Raw genomic sequence first — 22377 nt, 5'->3', positions numbered from 1 at the left:
GACAGAGGCTCCTGCTACCCAATCAGCTCCGCACGCGCCGCTCTCGCGCCCCCCTTCCCCGGGGTTGCCGTGGAGACGCACTAAACCAGGGGCTGACAACCGCTTGCAAAAGCCCAGTGGGGGTGGGGGATGCATCAGGCTTATTCTCCAGGCCAGGCAAGGTGCCGCTGCTGCTGCTGCTGGAGCCGGGGCAGAGCGCGCACAACAAAGGCACAAGGCGAAGCATCCCAGGGAGACACTGCAGCCGCCAGGTAAATAAAGCCCGCGCGCCGCAGGAGGGGAGGGGACCAAAGCCGCATGTACAAAGGAGGGAGGAAAAGCGGATTTGCAAAAGCTGACGGGGTCTTGCAGGGGTTGCAGGCGGTGGAGGGGGGTGTCACTCCGGTTTCCTTTCTGTGTTCAGTGAGAAAAGCAGCTGCTTTGTGCGCCAGCCACGCCAGTGATGTATCCCCCACCCCGGCTCCCGCCCGACCTGCCGATTGTGCGGTAGCCGCCCCCTGAGCCGGGCTGGGGGCCGGGAGCGTGCAGAGAAGCGATCAAAGGCACAAAGTTGGGATTTGAGTTTCTCCCGAGCGTGGCGGGGAAAGGGGAGAAGGGGGCTGGGTTGGAAGGAAAAGCGCAGCTGGGCTGTTTGGGAGTGAAAATGCCCCAGAGGCTGAACGCCTCTCCTGGGTTTCCCCGAAATTGGCTGGGGGGCTTTGCCAAGGCGGAAGGACTGGATGTGCCTTTCCCGGACTCCTTGATTACGAAGTTGCGATGCTAGTTTCCGTTAAATGCGTGAGCTCATCAAGCTATAAGCGAGGGGAGAAAACTGACAGCTGCCCACAGCAATTAGTGACCAAGCCATGAATCTACTTGCAAGTCTGTCACTTGCAAGTCTCTTTCCTCCCTGCTGGGTAAGTCCTCCTCCTCCCACGGTATTTTCTCCTTGCCTGCCTGACAGGACTTGCAGGGGGTTCTGGGGGCGGATGGGTTAATGCCTTGTAACCTCCCTTCCTTTTCTGGGGTCTCTTCTCCTCAACCCCAGTGGGGCTGATCTAGAAAGGATTGTTAAAAAGAGCCTCTAGATTTGTACAGATTCTGGTTTAAAATGGTCTGATTTTGAAAGACACCCAGCATTTCATAGACAATCCATCTTCCCCATTCAGTGCTGTTTTATTGACCATGCCCTGCTTGATGGTTGAGGCAGAAAAATGCACCTTGCTAGGAGAAGATCTGCAACAAAGGCGAATGGCTGCATGGGGGTGATATAGAGAGCTACAAGACAGGAGCATCCTTCACTGCCCTAGTCATTTGTCTGGCTTGAAATAGCAAATGGTAGGAGAGGTGGTGGCTTTTTTTTTAATTAATTTACATTTCTGCTTTCCATTGCCACTAGCTGTGCTTCCCCCTCCTCCGTTTTGGTCTCTCTCAGTTGCTCTTGGGTGAAATAGCCATTACCAGCTACTTCTGCATCCAGCTCCTGGATTGTTTCACTGGGGGGGGGGGGGCGGGTACCTCTTCCAAAACACATTCACCTCTTTGCTGGCAAGCATCTGATGCGCCAATAGCTGTCTCCTACCTGGGGAACCTGCATGCCAATTATGTACTTACTAGCTCTTTGTGACTGACAGTTAATATCCGTTCCCATTGATGAATTCAAATGCATTGGTCTGGGAAGACTTTTCTCACGCCACTCCTTTTCTGAAAGCTGATGCTGCATAACGATTTAAATGAACCCTCATCACCGTTTTCTGATTGTATTGGTTGTTTAATAGCAATAGTGGAGACAACTTTAAGAATTCACACATCAGCGGGGTAGAGAACACGTCCAATTATAGAGGAATTGGTTCTGTATGGACTAGATTATTTCTGCCATATATGTGTAGTAGTTTTATTGTTAAAAAAGAAGGCTGAATAGCTGCCATCTAGCTCTTTAAATCTGCAGGATGCAAGTGAGTCATTTTTAATTAAATTTGCCATTCTGATTCATAATAGCCTCATCTTCAGAATGCTTTATTTCTGTGTAATGATGTCATACCCAAGCACCATTGACAAGGTTGTGCGTTTGAGTCCATTCAGGTTGAAGTTCCAGTGGATTATTGAAAAATGTCAGGTGCAACAAAATTCCCAAGAGGTTCTGTCAACAAAACAGGCAAAACCAGTCCTCCCACTGTTAGTTACACTGCAGCAATTCACAGCTCTTCCTGAGGACTTGCTCCATTTCTCAGTTATACTTTCTCCCAAAAGCGTTACAAATAACAGCACAAAATATTCTTTAGTTGTATTAGAATAGTGTCTGCAGGCCCGTATAGTGATTTCTTCCACTGAATGCTTTCAGCCTGCTTTACAAACACTAAAGCTCAGAGTACCCATGTGCACCAGGAAAGTATTATTGTTCCCATTCTACAGATAGAAAAACTGAAGTACAGGCAGCTTAAATGACTTGCAGAGAAAGAGGCAGACCAGAAATAGAGCCCAGAGGGCTAGGCTCCCTAATTCGGTGGTTTAGCCACTTGCCCCACTCCCTGCCATTGCTTCCTAAAGTAACTAGCCACAGTGATATCGGTGGTTGCTATCAGTGCTGTATGCTTGGAGCATTTTGGGGAAATGTTGCCACACACGTAGAGGACAGGGTTTTTTTTTTGTTTTAGTGTGATAAGTGAGAAGGGTGGTTTTGCAATTAAGACAGGACTGGGGCTCAAGAGATTAGTATTGAGGTGGGAGCTAGGAAGGAGCCCCCCTCATGGAAGAGGCACTGTACAGCCACCAAATAAATCAGGGGTCCCTGCACTGGAGGCTTAACAGCGCAGGTAGCAATAAGGTGGGTCCCAAACCCAGCTCTACCCCAAACTTCCTGGGTGACATGAATTGCCAAAGGTGCTCAGCTCCCATTTTAAAAGGCTAGATTTTGCCAAGTGCTCGGCCCCCAATAACTCCTACCGCGACACTTGCGGCTAGCTACTCTCAAGAGCGTCCCCCACCGCCTCTTGGGAACTTTCAAGAGTCCGACCCTTTGTTTTGCAGCTCAAGTGGGAGCTTAGCTTGTTTGAAAAATCTGGTCCCGGATTGCAGGTGCTGAACTTCTTTTATATATGTCCCCAAGTTACTCTGCGACTCAGTGCCCTCTCCGTAAAAATAAGGATGCAGAACTGCTTCTTTTCTCTGGTGGGGTGTTTATCTTGTCCACTTAGACTCAAATGAGTCTATTTGATCAGCATTCCTTCCACCATTTGTCTTGCACACACTCCTTCCTCTCCCCCTCCCCCTTGTATTCAGCTGTCATTGTCTCATCATGAGAAACACTCTTTGGGCCAGCCCTGGCTTTTAGTGTGTGCGTACAGCACCGAGCACCATGGAGTCCTGCTCCCTCATTAGGGCTTGTAGGCAGTAGCATAATATAAAATAAAGTATTCTTGCTCTGTGAACATAGAGTGCCGAGCACCATGAGGTGCCAATTGAGATCACAGCCTCTAGATTCTTCTGTTATACGGCAATAACTTCTAACAAGTGATACGTTTCATCTTATCTCTCTTATTTAGAGCATAGGAGCCTGGCCCAGCTCGCACTCACGCTGGTGTAAAACTGGAGTAGGCATAGGTCTACTCTATGCTGCAATCAGGGGGTAGGTGCAACAGGCGGTATATCTGAGCTAGCTTTCCTAGAACTAGTTCAGGTACCAATCACAATGAAATCACAGCAGCACACGCTTCAGCATGAACTGTACAAGCCCATCTGGAGCCCTGGGTACTCAGCATAGGCCCAGGGTAAAGTCTGTGCCGCTTCACTGCTAAGGGCACCTGTGCTAGCTAGATTTACAGCTAGCTCAGGTATGTATGTCCACATGTGCTGCAATCACACCTCTCATTGTGATGTAGACATACCCTAAGTCAGGGGTAATCAATTATTTTTTGCCAAGGTCCAGATTTCTTCATCAAGGAATAGTCAAGGTCCAGATGCCAGAGAAAATACAAACAATAACAACAACACTAATAATAAGTAAATAAAAAAGATGTTGTGGTTTGTTCAAATGTAATTAGCAGTCTGGATTTGGCCCTTGGACCACCTATTGACTACGCCTGCCCTAAGTCATCTGAAGTCAATGGAATTGCACTGGAGTAAGACTGGTGTAAAATGGGGGGTGGGTGGGAGGGAAATCAAGCCCCAGACCTAGAAGACAAAGTTTCTAGGTTCTGCGCTGGCTCGGTCACCAACTTGTTGTCTGATCTTGGACAAGGCTCTAAACTTCTTGGCGTCAGTTTCCCCAGCTCTAAAACGGTGATAGCAAATCTCCACTTGCCTGTGTAGCCTGCTTGGAGATCAATGGTTACGTGCAAATGAGCACGATACACGTGTTTGCCGGCAGTGGAATGCTATTTTATTAGTAGCAGTATCGCAGTAGCACCCGAGTGCCAGTTGTGGGCCACAGCCCCATTGTGCTAGGTGCTGGACAAACAAAACAAGGGGATGTTTGCCCAAAGGGCTTGCAGTCCAGAAGACAAGAAACAACAGGTGGAGACAGATGAGGGAGCCCAACAAAGAAATGAGACAGAATTGGTCAGGCAGTATTGGAACACGGACCAAATTCTCTCCTTGACTTAGGGAGAAAATCCAGAGTAACTTCATTGACTACAGCTGAATTGCACCACTATAACTGAGGAGAGAATTGGCCCCTACCTGAGATGAAAGGAATGTGTTCCCTTGCTTCCCTTCCCTAGGAAGTACTGTACGACATTTGGCACTTAGGGAAAGGTTTCCTGCTCACTAGTCTCTCTGCATGATCAGGCTGGTGCTTTCCCTTACGAGTCTCGTTTTCCTAATAGGTGGAGGGGCTCTGCAGCTAGTTTGACAGAAAGTTCATATTTTGCAGCTAACTGGAACAACCCACTGTCCCCTGCATGACTAATGGGGCCCCAGTTCTGCCACGTGACCCTCCCAAGCTTCTGCACAAAGAGAAAACAAGGGGCTGACCACACAGTCTTACACCAGCAGAGCACCATTGAGGACCTGACTTAGCTGGGTGAGGATAAGATTGCTATGAGCTGCTAAAGTGTAACTTGGGAGAAAAATGTTTGGCAGTCCTGTGATCATGTGTTGCCTGAGCTAGCGGGCAAGCAGGGGGGAGAGAGAGTGGGTTGGCCAATGGTGGGTGTATTGGGAAAACTGACCACTGTACAGAGAGCGGCATAAAGTACCACTTCAGTAGTGTATAGCTCTTGTTCCAAACCTTTGCATGGGGAGTGAGGGGTGAATTTCACCCATTTTGCATTAAACCAGCATAAGTGACCCCTGACAGATGCACCAGCATCTCTCACTTTGTCAAACACTCCACTGTTAGCAGGATAACTATGTAACACTAGGGAGATACCACTGAGCTAGAGATCACCGGGATCCTGCAGGAGTACTAGCAAGAGTGGTGTGTACCGCAAGCAGCTTTTAAGAGGATAGTTTAGAGATGCCCAACACATAGAAGGGACGGACATGTGGTTTAATCAATTTACATTTGGAAAATTACACCTTGTGAATTACAGTATGTGGTAGGATCAGGAATAAGTCTATTGTTTTAATTTCTGCATCATTGCACAAGTCATGAGATTGTGTCCCTGCTTTGGAGTATGGGTTAGTTGCCAAGTGGCTTGGGGCTACCCAGAATTCACATGTTATCTCACGCTACTCTTCCATGCAGTAGTCTCTTACACACACACACACACACACTCTCTCTCTCTTTTCTAGGCTGTATCATTTTCACATCTGCAACACAACATTGAACTATTGGGTCAGCATCGAGTCCAGGAGAATAGAAACAGGTCATTTTCCATAAAACCTTTAGCAGTCCCCTGTGAAGGGGGTTGGCACCAAAGATTAGTTATACAGGTACTAGGTGGAAAGCAATGAAACTAAAGGAAAGTTGAGGTGGAATCTGTCAAAGCTTCCTGAAAGCGCAGTGTGTATCTGGCTACAGAAGTCCATCCAGGACCGTGGTGGAACACCATAGCTTAGTGTTTTCAAAGTTAGACTGAACAAAGAGTGAGAAGTGTAGGGTAGGGTAGGATCCTGCCCTTGCAGGAGGGTTTTATAAGTTACTTCTCGCTCCTATGAATCCAAGGAGCATGTGTCCTAAAAATGAGCTGCTGGGCCCTAGGAGTTCAAAGCATCCGTCATTGCTATCTTTTCTCAGCTCAAGCCATCTTCTCCACAGTGCTGAAAGCGGTCCTGGAACCGTACAGAGCAAGCTTAGCTGTAGGGCTTCTATCATTGAGCATTAGCCAATTGCTGTCAGATCGGATTAGTTCAGTGTCACATTAGCACTCATTTATGTTAATGCAAATGCAGCATGACTGCCCCCTAACACTGATTGAATGATTGTGTTTACAGCCCCATCCTCGGGATAATTAAAAGGGAGGTTCTGATTATGAAACCATGGACTTCCCCAAGGTGACTCCTCTTGCTCTGGTTGCTGCTGCTGAAGAGTCTAACTGGGAATTTTTTGTCCATTTGGGGTTTGGGCAGCAGGGGAAGAAAGATGGAGGGGGTTTGGTTTCAGTACAGTTATATGTAGTTAGCACTGATGTAGCTATGTGATTGTCCTCTATTGCACCACAGAGCGTGTACAGTATGGGTAGCAACAGTGCAAGCTTCCCACACTTTGCCCCTCCCAATTCACCCCAACCCCGGCCAGAATAGCTCTCTCCATAGAGAGTTCTTGGCCTCTGAGGAGACTTCACACAAGGGTATCATTTCCGGGGACCCTGGTCCAGTAGGGAGCTGGACTGAGACTCACCCAACCCATTCCACAGATACAGGGGAGGTTAAAAAAAAAATTATGCAGAGAATCTTATATACACATGGCCCAGTGTGTGACATGAGCGTATTGATGACACTAAGATGGCATGATGCAGCCCGAAATGCTTATGCAAGCTAACACACACAAGTTCTGTTCAACAGCTCCATGCTGCCTGTTTTTCCTTAGGGTATCTGCAGATTTGAAGAGGAAAGTGTCTGTGCCCAGGATTCAAAAGTTACATTGGTCCACGGGCTGTGATGTGTTAGAACAGGTCTTTGCTTAGGGTCAAGACAGCTCTGCTGCTCAGAGGAATCAGCGACTGTGGCAAGGTCTGATGGTTCATGAGCCAGCAATGGAAAGCTAGGAACCTCAGAAGTTGTGTGTAGCGGACATTCAGCACCCTTGACAAGTTAGGCAACAGCCATGCTTTAGTGATCCATACTCAGTGAGCGGTCACTGCGGGAGTCACTTTGACAGAACAGAGCTACACTTTCAAGGCCAGGAAAGGTTTCTGTCCCTAAGCTTGGAGCGGTGATCAGAAACAAGCAGCTTTTAGGCCAAGTGCATCCATACCAAGCTTAACTTTAAAAGGGGGGTGGGGGGGCGGAGAAAGGAGGGAGGTCTTTTCTCATGACTAACTCAAGTCATGGCTGGAGCATTAATTGGCTATTTGATGAATGTAACAAATTAGAGATAGAAGAGACCAACTGGCTAGAAGACCTCATTGGGGGGACAGTATATTTAGTCCAGTCCAGGTTTGATTCCACTATAGAGCTTTATTCCAATAAACTACTAAAATTGCTTCTCTTTCCCCAAAGGTAACTCAACAAAGCCTTTTAGTCGCATGTTGTGTATTTACATTTTGCAAATGAATCTTTCCGGGATTGAAAATGTGTCTAGCACCTAGATTTCCAAGCTCCCTGCATGCTTACGGAGCTGTCTGCCCTTCAGGAGACACGTGCAACTGCAGCAGATGCTAGTGGGAGTTCCACATATGTATTGAGGGAAGAACCTGACCCTTTGGAACTGCCTTTTGAAGTGAATAGCAGTGGTGCCAATATGCAGAACACATGGTTAGAGCCATGCCAGGGAATGACACACTCATCTCTTGGCTTTTCAAGGATCCATGAGCAATTTTGGCTGAGCATCACATCAGGAGCCATTTGTTCACCAAACATTGACAAAGTGGAGTCGCTTCGTAATATAAAGACATTTAGCAATCCAAATAGTCAATCGTTAGGCAAAAGCTGATGATAGTTTTGACTGCAAGCGAATCATGTGATCATCAAGGCCGAACTCTTGCTGAGCTCACTTCCATTCAGGGTGCCAGGTTCTTCCTTCGGGGAGAGAGGATGTTTGGGAGAAGGTTATTTGTGGAACTTAGTGTCTTTGAGCTAATGTATCAATCACTCAGTAGAGATGATTTCAGTGAGCCAACATAGCAGAAGATCCTCTGGCATAGCTCCCGTTTCCTAGACACTGGTTGTATGTTTGCAGTGTTGTTGGACCCAGGACATGAGAGACAAGGTGGTGAGGTAATGCAGAGCTCTGTGTAAGCTCGAAAGCTTGTCTCTTTCATCAACAGAAGTTGGTCCAATAAAAGGGATTACTTCACTCATTGTCTCATTAGTTGAGAGTGTCATATCCAGTCAGTAGATCTGTTGTGACAGATTTAGTCACAGAATTCATAGTCTGATTTATTAAAGACAAGGTGGGTGAGGTAATATCTTTTATTGGACCAATTTCTGTTGATGAAACAATCTCTCTCTCTCTCACCAACAGAAGTTGGTCCAATAAAAGATATTGCCTCACCCACCTTGTCTCTCTAATAGCCTAGGACCAGTACAGCTACAGCTACACTGAATAGCCTGATTTATGAAAAACCAACAGCCAGAACTTGGTGGGGGAGGTCTTCAATCTCCCCACATTACAGCATGGCTTTGTAGAGAGGTGTGCCTGAGAAATGGCCCATGAGTAAGATGGCTGGGATTAGAAATGTGACAAAAGTACTGATTGAGGAATATTTTCAACCAGACTTGTGCAGATGGCCCAGAGCAGAGCTAGCCCCATCCCAGATGGGGAAGGCAGACTCATAGGAGTTATATATAGTACATGGAACAGCTGGATTTTGTAGCAAGATTAAGGCTGGGTCCTTGAAATTCAGATAGCAGTGAATCAGTGACCAGACATCACAGCATACGGCTGATTGATAGCGTTCCCCTCATACTTGGCTTAGGCACTGCCCCGAAGAGGTCTCCTCCTCCTCTCCCCACTGGCACTTGGTAGAATGTTGATCTTGACCCTCAAAATACTTTATGTTCTTGCTTTGATGGTGCCAGAGTTACGTCAGGGGGCAAAGGAGGAGTACAAATACTTTTCCAACAGAAAACAAGCAAGCAAATATTTTACACACACCACTTGAATCACTAATTACATCTGGTGGTTAATCAGGGTGTGGGAAGAACACAGCAGCGGCAGATTTGTTCTCAAATTGTACGTCTCTAGACAGAAATTTTCACAGGCACCAAGTATGTGTGCTGTACAAAGATCAGCACCTGCAAAGCAAGGTGTAGCCCAGTGAAGAGTGCCCTGGCTTATTCCCTTTGCTTCTGCAAATGGAGGGGACTGAGATCTGGCAGACTGCCCTTGGGGAACAGGGAGTGGAGTAGAACCTAGGCTCTGTAGCATCATCTCCTTCCCTCCTCCTAGGAGCCTGCAGAAATCCCTCCACTTGAGCTCTGAACGAAGCAAAGTGACTCCACAGAGCGTGAGGGAGGCTGGAGCCATGGACCATCCATTCTCTGCAGCATCATTCTCTGCTCAACTCCCAGATTAGACTGTGCTACTCTGGCTCCAAGGAAAGAGGCCACAGAATGGTGCAGAGTGGCTGAGCTTTCCTTACAGACACCCCCATGATTCTTTGGCTTTTCCCTACCAATCTGCAACACTGGGAGGCCTCACCCCCAGCTCACCCACCTGAGGGGACTCTATCAGGTGAGAATTGTTAGGCTCTGTTCCAGCAGATTATCCTTCCTAAATCCCTCTGTCACTCAGAGCTCTGCCGCATACAGACCTCCTGCTATTTCCCTGTTCCATCAACTCAAGGAGAAAGCAGCAGCCTTCTGATGCAGAGTTCAAACCTCCTGCACACAAGTGCAGGGTGCTGCCTGCGACAGGGAGATTTTTCCATTGCTAGGGCACTGCTTGTAATTAGCAATGCTATTAGCAGATAGTTGTCAATATCGTAGTACCATTGGGGCCGTGTTTGTCTTTGCCCCAGGAAACAATCTGAACGCTTGGCATGTCAAGATACCAAAAAAAAAAAAGTAATGTATCTCCACTGTTATTTTTGCTGTTGTAGTTTTAACCTTAATTGGCATGGCCATGAATTGAATAATAATAATATAATATAAGGAGATATTCCTATCTCATAGAACTGGAAGGGACCCTGAAAGGTCATCGAGTACAGCCCCCTGCGTTCACTAGCTGGGCCAAGTACTGATTTTTGCCCCAGATCCCTATGTGTCCCCCTCAAGGATCAAACTCACAACCCTGGGTTTAGCAGGCCAATGCTCAAACCACTGACCTATCCCTTGATTGTAAACAAATCTGGAAGATAGCCTTTAGCTTTCCATACTGCTCCCGGAGATCCACAGTGGAATCTTCATTGCTCATTTTGCATGAATCTGCCCTGGTTATACCCACAATCCTGTTCAGTTGTACACTGCTAGAGTGCGGTCAAGGATTTGTGGGTCTTTTTTGATAGAGCAGTACTAGTCATAGAAGCTGTGTACTAGAACGCAGCATTGCTTGTGGAAGCCGTTTAAGGCTGGACCATATTTTTGGAAATAGTTGCTTTATGCTCTGAGGAATCAGATGCCCTCACAGCTTACTTTATGTCTGAAAGATTAGGAAAGTGTCTTTAGGCAGACTGATGCATGTAAGCAAAAATACAGGGAGGCAGGGATGCTGGAACCATTTGTATAGTGAGGGTGCTGAGAGCCACTGAACCAAACTGTAAACCCCGTATATAATGGAAACCACTTCAAGCCAGGGGGTGCAGCAGCTCCCCCAGAACTCCTACTTCAATCCCAGGCGTGTCAGCCAAGATGGTCACTGTCACACCCCCCAAAAGAAAGGTTAACATCCAGCACCCGACCTTTTGCCTAGGGTTGGTAAAACACAGAGTCCTTCAGGATGACTTTCTAAAGCCAACTTCATCTTTGCCAGAGGTCCACTGAGCCATATTCAGAAGTATGAGTAGCAGCTTGAGGGCACTCCAGGTTTATACAGGTGTAACAGCAATGGCTCACCAGTAGCCAATGGAGTCCCTCCAGATTTACAGCAGTGTAACAGAGCAGAAGGTAGCTCGTGACTTTATGACAGTTATAAGGGAGGAATTTAGGTCCCCGGAGTTCATTTGGGTGTTCCTGGGAAGAGAAGAGCCCAGGGAAGGCTTGTTCAGCAATCAGCTCCTTATTACACTCCTTGGGATGGGATGGGGGAGGGAAAGCTCTTACTCAAGACAGTTTAGTAAGGAGGATGAAGTCCACTATGAGCACATGCAGGTTGTGAACAAGGATGCCAAGTGGCAGGTGCTAGAGAAAGCTTGTGTATTAAGAGGGTCTCTTTGGCAGGACAGCAGGAAGGGGACAGGAAGGTTTCAGCACCTCTGTATAGATGTCTGGGCAAAACACAGGCTATTTCCTTGGGGCAGAGGGGAGGGGAAGAGAGGGACACCTAAAGCCTTGGTGCAAGACATCAACCAGGGCTGGTTTTAACTGGTGAGGGGCAGGTAGGATTTTTGTGAGGAAGCTGTTCTCAAAGTTACTGATTATGTACCTGTCTGAGACAAGGCCGTATTGCATAAAAGAAAATAAAGACACCCTAACCCTCATTATACCCACAGCAGCCTGCACAGGTAAATAATCCCACACCTTTGTGTTGTTACCATCTGCCAATTTGTTTCCAGAGCTTTCAGTGGGAGAATCCTGCTCGCTCAACATTGTCAAACAGCCTCCTCATTGACTGCCATGAGTTTGGCCTCTCAGATGCAGTTGGCCAGGTTCAATCTTACTCTTAGGAAGTCATTTGGACACCTGGATATCAAAGCTGGCTATGTAACACCTCTCCTAGAGGATGGGAGAGCAGCGTACAGCATTAGGGCTTGTCTTCAGTGCAGCACCCATTGCTAGTTAGCACCGAGCTAGCCTAGTGCGAGTGAGTACTTGCATCAGCACCCCTCCCCCTGGGCCAGCTAGCTCAAGTTTAAAGCACCACATAACTCCAGCTGGAGATTGCATGCGGCTAACAGTCAGGTTAGGGGAAACACTCCCATAAACACAGCAGCAAAGACAAGCGCTATCAAATAATAACTCACTGTAGCACTTTCATCTGTAGATCCCAAAATGCTGCAGAAAGGAGGACAAAGTATATGCAAAATAACACAATGCTGTACACAGATAGTGTCCCCACCCTGCTCTGAGCACACACACACAGAACATATTGCTAAACTTACCCCCTTCCTAGGATGCAGATTTATCAGCTACTAAAACAACAATCACACCCAGTTGGCTATTTCTAGAGCGTCCCACAGCCCTGCCTTCATATTTGTTCTCCAAGCCCTTCTGATTCTCTCGTTGGTGCTAAGTGAATACACCTGCTTGTATAAGTGAGCAGCAGTTTACCTTGCACCTTCATGTGGAGTTCAAGTAGCTGGTAAAGGGGTTTCACAGCAGACTCCTGCCTCTCTCTGCAGAGACACAATCTGCTGCCCTGTGATATCTGCACACAGGGGTTAGCTCTTGGTGTGCTGGAGGATGGGCCTAGCTGGTACCACCAGACTCAGAGACCTCCTGGTCTATGATCAGAGGGACTGGGTAAACCCCACAGGGCTCAGCCAGAGCATGGGGCTGCCTGCCCTGCACGTCCCCGTTGTGTGCTCCAGGCAGTAAGGGCAGCCTTCCCTCCTGCTTCTCTTGCTGTCCTCAAGTGGGTCCTGCAGGAGGATGCACCCCACCCATCCCTCAACCCTGGCCCTCCAGTCACTGGACCCCTGTCCCCCGAGCCTCCCTGGCTACCCCTGTCATGCCACCTGAGCCTGCGCCACAACCATGCCCACCTCAGAACCATGCCCTCAGAACATCTGTACGCGCTTGTGTTTCATATCATCCACTTCTTCACCCTCGCGTCCTGCCCCGAGACCAAGTGGTAGGACCTGTGACCACCTGAGGAGGGCAAGGAACCCCAGTGGGCCAGCCTGTACTCCACTCTGGTTCCAAGGCTGGCTGTGGATATTAGCTGGTGGCTCCTGTGCAGAGCCGAGTACAGGTGTGTACCTAGTGCAGTTCACGAACCCTTGTAAACACCAGGTTGCAGCCCCTCTTCCCGCTTCTCTAGAACCTCTTACTGAGGGTCTGGCTGCACATCTCCCTGCACCTCCTGATTTATGCACACCCCATTCATGGCCCACAAAGTCACAGGACCTCCTCGTCAACCTCCTCTTGGCGCTGGCCAAGATGGCCGTCTATCACTCCAGGAGGAAGAAGCTGGAACGGCGGATGGGTGTGTGTGTGCTCTGCAGCTGTGGGCCTATTTCTGGTCCCTTGTCCACTCACGTCTCCAGGCAAAGTTCCTTATGGCAGTGTCCGCTTACTTCTTAGATGCCTCTGAGGAGGCATAGATGCTGTCTGGGGTTCTCTGCTCAGTGTCCCTCTCGGGTTCCCTCATTTTTAATCTTTGACTTCACTCCCAATCCTATTTTCTCTTTTGTTGTCCCAAGTATTCACTTGTGTCCTGGACTTAGTGGGTCCATTAGTTGAGGGAGTGGGCCTTTTGTTATGGGTGGGCCTAGACCTGCCTGTCCCCGTACTTGCAAATAGTACGAAGGGGTCAACGTTCCAAGTGCATCGCCCCCATAATGGGTTAGAGTATCAAAAGAGCTCAGCTGCCATCGAAACAGGGCCCAGGTTTCCAAAGCCCCAAACACACTGAGCTGTTTTGAAAATCCTGGCCTCTTATTTTGGTGTTGAAATAGGAGCAGAGCTTTTCTGAAAATGTGGCCCCAGTTGTGGGTGCTGAGCCCTTTTGAGAATCTGGCTCATGGAGCTATTTGGTGGAGGATCTCAAAGTGCTTTCCAGAGGTATTATTAGACCTTGTTCTATCAAGAGAAACTGAGGCACAGTGAAGTCAAGTAACTGCCAAATGCTACAGAGCACGACAGGGGCAGAACCGGAACCCATGTCTGCTGACTCCCAGTCCTAGGACTGGACTCTATTTCCTCTCATATGTAATTATGCAGTAAAAATAACATAGATAATCTTCATTAGATTATCTACATATGAAAACATATACATTGTGTTATAAATTATGCTAATGTGTAAAAATTCCCAGTAACAAAGTACATCCATGCACTGGCGTTTGCCACATACAAAATTTAACAGCTGTCTAATTCCATTGACGTCAGTAGGAGTGCCACAGATGGAAGAAGTGCAGAATGTGTAATAAGAGATGCACAGGGCGGATTAGAGAGAATTGAGTACAGAGAATGGCTGGAACCTAAATTCATCCTTAAAATAGAAGACCTCTTATTTTACCCATGTGCAATTTACAGATGTCCAGCAATTCTGACCTACGTAAAAACAGCCAGTTATAACCTGAAAGTTGAGAAAAGGAGGGGTCCTAAAAGACTGGGCACTTAAAGGGCTGCTGTCACCACAGTATTGGAGCACGTCAGACTCTTTAACATGTCTTCCCCACAGCCCTGGGAGTTAGGGCTATGCTACTATCTCCATTTTATAGATGGGAAACTGAGGCACAGAGAGACTTGCCCAAGGTCATATGGAAATCTGTAGTAGAGCAGGGATTTGAACCCACATCTCCCCAATCCTAGGCTAGTCACATAATCACTGGACTGGATTGTCCTTCCACTTGTTGATGGGGGGGGAGATGCATCCCTACCTGGCTTTTTGTGGGGAGGGTTGGGCAATATAATCACCCAGGGGAGGTGGGACTCCCCAGCACTGCCACATTCTCGCTTTGCAACACATCGTACTCCCGCTGAAGTCTCTGGCCAGACTTGCTTCGATTTCCCGGAAGGCTGGATCAGACCCTATATTACTATAGTAAGACACAGCACCTCCCAGTGCCTCCGTTTACCCCTCTGTAAGCAACACTGGAAATCCCCCCTGAAGCTGCCACGGGGTGGGGATTACAGGCTAGGGGGCCCACCCCCAACTAGACAACTGCAGGGAGGGGAGGGGGCCTTCATGGGTACTGGTGGCTCAGCGGCATCCTTCTTGAGGCCAGTTAGTCCCATTAAGATCATGTAAAATCACCCAGGGTGCACATGCATTTCCCACCTCTCCCACTGCTGAGGCGGCTCCCAGTCTTCACAGTACTGGCCCAGGCAGGAACATGGAGCTGGTGGCAGCTCAAGGTTGGGGTGGGAACGAGAGGTGAGCGCCCAAGTCCTGCCTGCTGATATGGCTCCAGGTGGAGGCATCTGAAATAGAAAACTTGCCCTTCACCTCCCAGAGCCATTTGTTTGTATCAGGCCTTCTACACACACCCACACACCCCTCAGTGCCGTAGTGGGCCCTGGAGGCCCCGCTGCATCCTCCCTGCTGTTTAATGGTGGAAGGAGGCAGCTCCTCCATCTCACTTGCCCCGTCTTATCTGCAGTGCTGTCCTGCCCTCTTCCCCTCTCCCCGTCTGCTGTACCCCTCGCCTTCAGCCCAGGCCTCTACATTCCTCTCACCAGAAGCGACTTGTGGGGAGGCATGTGGGGTCATGTGACCCTCCCGCCCCCCGATTTCTGCCTTCCATTTAGCACAGAGGTTTTCAAACTGTGGGGCGCACCCCCCTAGTTTGAAAACCATCGCCTCCTGCCAGGAGCTGGCGGATCAGAAGCTGGGTGGAGCCGTCCGGCCCAGTCGGGGCCCTGGCTCTCCGTGCTGTGGGAGCTGGAGCACTGCCTGGCTGCCCAGCAGCCCTCCCTGCCCTGCTCCCCAAGCCAGGCCACCTCTGCACAGCTGGGCGCTCCCCGGGCAGGGCAGGCAGCACTGCTCCGAGCTGCACCCCGATGCGCTCTTGCCTTTCCCCTGAAGGAGCGCAGTGCCGGCTGGCGATGCCCCCGCAGCCAGCCCCTGCCCGCCGAGCCCAGCTGCCATGAGATGCTCCCTGAGGTGCTCGCTCGCCGCTGCCCTGGCGCTCCTGGCTCTGCTGCTGTTCCTCAGCCCAGAGGCGACACGTAGGGCAGTCACGTGCCCTGCTTTAAATTGTGCCCCCCCCCACCATCAAGAGTTACGCGTCATCTCTGCCTCTCACCTCCTCTCTGTGCCTGTGTTCGCTCATTAATCACCTCCCCAGGTACCCGTCCTGCGGCTACGCTCTCATCCCATGTCGGCGTGGCTGATTAGCTGGACACGGGGCCACCCGCAGTGAAGAAGGATGTGCTGTCTGTGCTTGACACAGCACTTCCTCTGTCTGATTGGAGGGCACCTCTGAGCCCAGCTGAGCTGCTTCAGAGCGCGGTGTTGGCACCTCAGAGGAAGGCCTGGCACGGAGGCAGGTGTTTCTGAGTAATGACTGTTCCTGAAAGAGGTGCCCAAGTCCAGCCCTACTGTGAGTCAGGTATCACACCTAAACAGCCAGACCCATGCGAGGTTACTCTCCAGGAGCGTCTGTGGGCAGCAGTGGAGACTAACCCTTACCCACCCATTGTGTTTTTGGCAGGCGCTGGTCTTTTCGTGGCCTGTTCCCTTGCGGGTGTGTAGCAGGGTCTGGGGGCAGGTGCGTTTGTAGGAGCAGAGCAGAGAGCACGCTGAAGGGGCGGGTGTGTAGCACAGAGGGGAAGGTAGTGTACAGCAGAGGTGAGTGAGAGGTGCGTTGTGGGGTTTATAGCAGAGGGGGAGGCTGGCAGAGGTTCCGCAGCCCCAAAGAACTGGTGATGGCAAGAGCGTGTGCTTTGCTCAGAAAGGGCAAATGGATTCCACAAGTGCTCCCGGGTGACCAGCGGAGGGGCCCTGCATATAAATGCCGGGAGCTTTTGAGACTGGCACAGGGAGCACAAAAGCAGCAGGCCAGCGGCACCATTGCGTGTGACAAAGAGTCAGGAAGAAAAAGCCTCACCCCTAAATAGATTTTTCCCCTCTTTGTTGTGGCTGCGGCTATTCGTTGCCATGGCACCACAATTATTAGAAGGGGCCAATGGGTTTAACTGCCCTGGCTTCAGTGGAGTTATGCCAGGGTTGAATTTGGCCCATAGATTTTAATTACCATCCACTAAGGACAAGATCCGATGGGACTGCACTGATTTTATTTTCTCTTCATTTATTACAGTGCTCTGGGTGCAGACTAACTTTTCCGGCTCAATGTTTATTATTGATTCACTTTGCCTTGCAACAGGAAGAGCGAGCGCCATGATAAACAGACTGCGGGGGCGGCAGGTGTCAGTGCAGCTGGCGTCCTACGCCGGCACGTTGGGTCTGATTCTCCTCTCGCTCACGCTAGGGTGACTTCATTGACTTCAGCAGTTATTTACACCCGGGGAAGTGAGAGGAGAATCCCGGCCCAGTGTGCTGCAGCTGCTTACGGAAGCCTCCCACTGTTATCCTTAGACGCCTTGCAGCAGCAGCAGTACACGCTGCCTTTCCTCCCTCTCCATTATCCCTGGGCGCAACGCTGTGAAGAGTGCAGGCAAGACAGAGGCTCGTGCGGCCAGGATTCCAGCAGCTCCTGAACCAGATGTGGAGCCTTAGCAATAAAAGGAACCAGAGGGTTTGGTGAGTATCCCATCTGTCGTGGGATATTTGCCATGCAGCCTTCAGTTCCTGCGTGTTGCTTTGGGCCGTTATACAGGGCAACAGGCCAGCTGTCAGGTCTGGATCTGCACACCCACAAGGCCTGGGCATGCTCCGATCTGGAGGCTTTGGCCCCACCTCTAATTCATACACTTACTTGGATCCAGGGGCCTCCTTCACCTTCTTACATCTGCAGCAGGAATTCTATTGGCCCATGGGACTGGCTTTTAGCCAGCTGAGTGGGGTGGCCACTTGATGATCGTACTTGCCTTGTCCCCTGCCCAGCCCCAGCCTTGGTTTGCTAGAGCATAGGCGGCTAGGAAAGCAATTTATTTTCAGTTGTTACCTTAAGCCAGCTCTGAGCCAGAGCAGCCATGACCCTTGGCCTAGCCCTTTTAATTACAGGCATGGGAGCTAAGGAGACTAAGAAAGATGAGATGGAGCATCCCAGCAGAACTGCAGGGCAGTTCTGCACAAGGACCATTAATGAAACGTCTTTGTTGCTGTGTCATGCTCTGTTATGGGTCCATAAAACTCAAGAGAATCTGTTGCTATGTTTCTGTGCCACTCACACGGATCAGGTGCTGGTGTCATATCAGTTTACAGTGGCTGTTGGTGCATCACTGTTAAATCAATGGGCTCTCCACCAGCAGAGCCATGGGCCTCTCTGCTTCTCTTGCCAGTCATATGCCAAACTAGGACGCCTCAGCAGCGGGGGAGAGAGAGAGATGACAACCATAAACTCTTCTGACAGACAAAGGGTCACCTTTACTCCAGGTGCAAAAGGGTAACACTCCATTGAAATCAATATCAGTGTCCATTTGCCTCAGTAGAGAATTTGGCCCCAAAAGCGCATGCTCTGTTGGTAATGGTAATGCAAGAACTCTTCTAAGAGCCAGGACGCCCAATAAAAGGCTTGCAGGGCAGAGAATTGCACTGTAGCGCTAGCAGCAATGTGCAGAGCACATTTCATCATGAAAAATCACAGAATGGATCATTCCCCCAGCGCCGAAAAGTGGCTGCCTCCGTGGAATAGGAACAGGCACCAGCAGAGAACTGGAGATGATAGAGCTGAGTTCTCATTATTTGGGACTGCAAATAATCCCCCCTCACATTCTCCCCCATTTCCTTCTTTCAAATAGGCCCTAGACTGCAAAGAGGCCTTTCGTATCTTTCACCAATACCATTTCATAGGCCCCCTCCTCTTGAAGGCCAAGGAAGATTGGATGGAAGACCAACCGACTGAATTGGAGACCATCAATGCTGTCCCTTTAGGGTCTAGAGAGGTCGCTGTTTCATGACCCAGCACATTCTACTCCATCCACTCCACTCCTGCATATCAAGGCAGAGCTTTCACAGCCCCTGGGCCAGCCCTTTCATCGTATGACGCATGGGTTACTTTCGTAACCGAGGTGGGTTCCTTCTAACTAATGTGATTACAGCAGAATGTAGTTTGTGGGGAAATGGAGGAGGTGACAGCCCTCTTGCCGAGCAGAAGTGTTTCCACGGTTGCCTGTCCTCATCATTGCAGGGCTTGCTGTCTTAGGAACCCAGCCAGGAGAAACCAGGGAGTGCAGGTCACTGGACCTCTCTGGGTCTCTCAATCAATTGCTATAAAATGGGGATAACAGGGCTTTCCCACCCTTGTGAGGTGCCTTGAGATTCTTGAATGAACATTGCTGTAGTATGCAAAGTAGCACGGTGGGGGGGGGGGGGGTCCCAGCTGGGTCTAACTGCTTTGTTAGGGAGGGAAGTGATGAATTGTAATAAGGGAGAGCATTGCTACATTACTCCTCTCTCTTAGAGGGCTCTGGAGTGCTGTGATGTTGCTCCAGCTGGGCCAGTGGCAGACTCTGGCTGTGAAAACCCTTTTTCGCTTCCTTGAACTCTGACTGCGAGTGGTCCTTTTGTTTGTTTGGGATTTGGGCTCTGGAAGCTTTGGGGTTCAACCCAGACCAATAAGGGGCTGCGTCACTGCCTGCCCTGCAACTCTCAATGCCTTAAATGCTGTGCTGCTGTGCATCACAGCCCTGACACCAATGGCCACCATGCAAACATGCAGGTGACACCTGGCTTCCACTGCCCAGTTACTCTTTGCAGGGGTCGCCCAACACCGCACCATCCTGAATTTCCCCCAAACTGCCTGTCCTGTAGTGTCCAGCCCTCTCACTGAACACTTACAGAAGTTATTAAGGTCCCTCCGTCTTTAAAGAGACAGTACCCACCAGCTTACTACCTTCACTGGGGTTAACAAACCCTCTGTTTTAATCAAAGCACTGAATTGGTTTATAGTAAAAGTCAAACAAGTTTAGTAAACAAGAAGTTGTAGGTATAAGTAATACCAAGTATAAGGAATAAAGAGAGAAGGGGTTGCAAGCAAAGAAAAGTAAGACTAAAACCTGATTTAACAAACTAGAGTCTCTTGTTCAAAGGGGTATTTCTCACCAAGTCTCTTTTCCAGCATGGCTGACCAGACTCTCTGCCTTCACAGATCCTAAAGTGCTCGGTTCCTTTGTCTCCTCAAGTGAAGAAAGCCAAAATGGTTTTTTCTCTCTCCTTATGTCTTTCTAAGTTGATTGCTCCTGCTTCAAGAGGCAGGAAGGCTTCCTGGGGTACTGTCTCCATCCCCCATCGAGATGGTTAAGTGATCACCTTTCCCCACTTGCTCTCCTGACGGCTTTGTTTACCTGGCATGTTTGTTTTTGGGCACGCGTTGCATAATTTACATCGGAGACACACGCAAGCTGGGGGAACCACGTTCCTTTGTCTGGAACAGGCCTTACTTACGCACTGCTTGCCAAATACATTTTAAGAATATATTTCTAGCATGTATCTATGAAGTCCTTTGTACATACATCACACACGAATATTAATGCTCGGTGAGTTTTCCAGTGATATATTACATGCCACCTTTTGGGTACATACCGCGACAACAGTGTGCCAGGCAGCATTGGGGTGCTCTTATACTCACAACAGCCCTCTGGTCCTACATTCGTGGGCTATTCCTCATTTGCTTGGCTCTACCCAGGCTCAAATTCCCATTTTTTCGGTACATTTTATTACTTTGCTGAAAGCTGTTGCTGAATATATCCGAGTGATCACTGCAAGCTTACATGGCTGGCTATCTCTGAAAAAAGACTCTTTTCTAAATGGTGAGACGCGAGAAGTGACGAGTCCATTGCAACCGTCTGGCTAGCAAAGGTGCCGGCACTTCATACCTCATTGACTGGGAAATCTTTCTTTGACACCAGGGTTGTAAACAAAGAGACAGGGAGGAGACCGAATCTACAGGGTTTGCAGGGAGAAACATACAGGAGTAAATCACAGCAGCCTGTAGGACTCTCAGAGCTCCAAATGACTGAGGATTAGGGAGGGGCCGATCCAGAGCCTACTGAAATCAGTGGAAAGACTCGGGTTCACTTCAGTGGGGTTTGGATCACGTCCTGAAAGAAGCAGCTGCAGCCACCTGTGCAGTGATAAAGGAAACCAAACAAAGAGAAGAAAAAGGAGAAATACTAGCAAAGCCCTTAAAATGGATTGAGTTTCTGAGCATGGAAGGAGGCGGGGACGCGGGGAATTAATCCCAAAGGCAGCTCAGCTCGAACCTACTCATTTGAATCTCAGGTCTTTGAAGAAGATAAAAGATTTGCAGTTGAGGTTTATGCAGCGGAGATAATGCTGGAATTCAGACACTATAATCAGTTCTATATCAAAACCCAGCATATTGAATTATACCTTTCGGGTAGCCTAATATTTCCATCCCACAAGATCCTGCCTTATAAGACGTGTCAGTTCAGCAAACTTGTTCTGCACAGGTTCCTTCTGAACATTAGCTAAACACCCACAGCGACTTTGTAACGAAGCGGTTTGTTGCTGAGTCCCCTTGCCTGGAGCTAGGGCAGCCCATACCAGCGCTGTCACATGCCAGCTGGCTGCCAGCCTCAGACCTCTGTTTCAGCCGGCGTGCGGGATGGCTGGGGAAACGCTTCCCAGCCTGGATTCAGTGAACCATTCCTGTTTGACGCAGCCCTTAAGCACGTGCTTAAAGCTAAGCACATCTGCCTACATGCTGTGCTGAATTGGTGCCTCTGTGCTGAAGGCCAAACTGTGCCCGTCCTCCCTTGGTGCAGCACAGCTCCCGTTGACACCCACTGAATTTGTGCACACCGATCGGGGGACGGGTGTGTGTGGCAGTTTAAGGCTAGTGAAGGAATATACCTGGCTTGACAGACAGCCTTAAAGACTGAAGGCCTCTAACCACAAAACGCAGACAGGATGAGCAGTGGTAACAGAATTTTCCCCTCAATGCCATGCCAGTGGGCCTGATTCACCGTTCCAGATTTACTCCATGGCTTCATTAGCGTTACTCCTGATTTACACCAGTGCAAAAACATTGATGATGTCATAGCTACTAGATAGTCATATAATTTGCATTCTCCTAGCAAAAGCCCTTCCCAAACATTAGCTTCTCCTCCCTTTACCCCTCAGAGGTCAGGAAGTGTGATTATCCCCACCAGAGGAGCAGGCAGAGGGGAAGGTTTGCCAAAGGCCACCGAAGGAGTCAGTGACAGAGCTGGGATTAGATCTCAGGAGTTCTTGACTTGCACTTTTGTGCTGCAAACTCCTTAGCAAAAGGCTGTTTGACCTGTCACAGCCGCCTGTCGCCTCCCCGCAGCCAGCCGGAGCAGGAGAGGATGGAAGCAGTAGTTGCTTCCTTTTGTTAATAAACTGTCTAGTCAATTGCTTGACCACACTCTGGTTCATTATGAAATATATTCAAGAGACCAACTAATCAATGTCAGGGCAGGTTT

At 49.2% G+C, this 22377-nt stretch overlaps 1 protein-coding gene across 3 annotated transcripts in view; it reads left to right on the top strand.

Moving 5' to 3' along the window:
* The window catches only part of LOC101945758 (myosin-M heavy chain-like), a 91367-nt gene continuing 68990 nt past the window's right edge, over positions 1-22377 (top strand). Inside the window, exon 1 of one of the 3 annotated variants that reach the window (XM_008167800.4) lies at positions 1-251. The gene's annotated coding sequence lies outside the window, so the exon portion shown is untranslated. Of the gene's footprint in view, positions 252-410; positions 897-22377 lie in introns of those variants that run through there. The other 2 variants (XM_024104798.3, XM_008167803.4) reach the window with 2 other exon arrangements.

The sequence above is a fragment of the Chrysemys picta genome, chromosome 11 (genome assembly GCF_011386835.1).
Source record: "Chrysemys picta bellii isolate R12L10 chromosome 11, ASM1138683v2, whole genome shotgun sequence".
Lineage (NCBI taxonomy): Eukaryota > Metazoa > Chordata > Testudines > Emydidae > Chrysemys > Chrysemys picta.
Note: the sequence above shows the minus strand (reverse complement) of the source record. Positions and strands in the feature narration are given on the sequence as shown.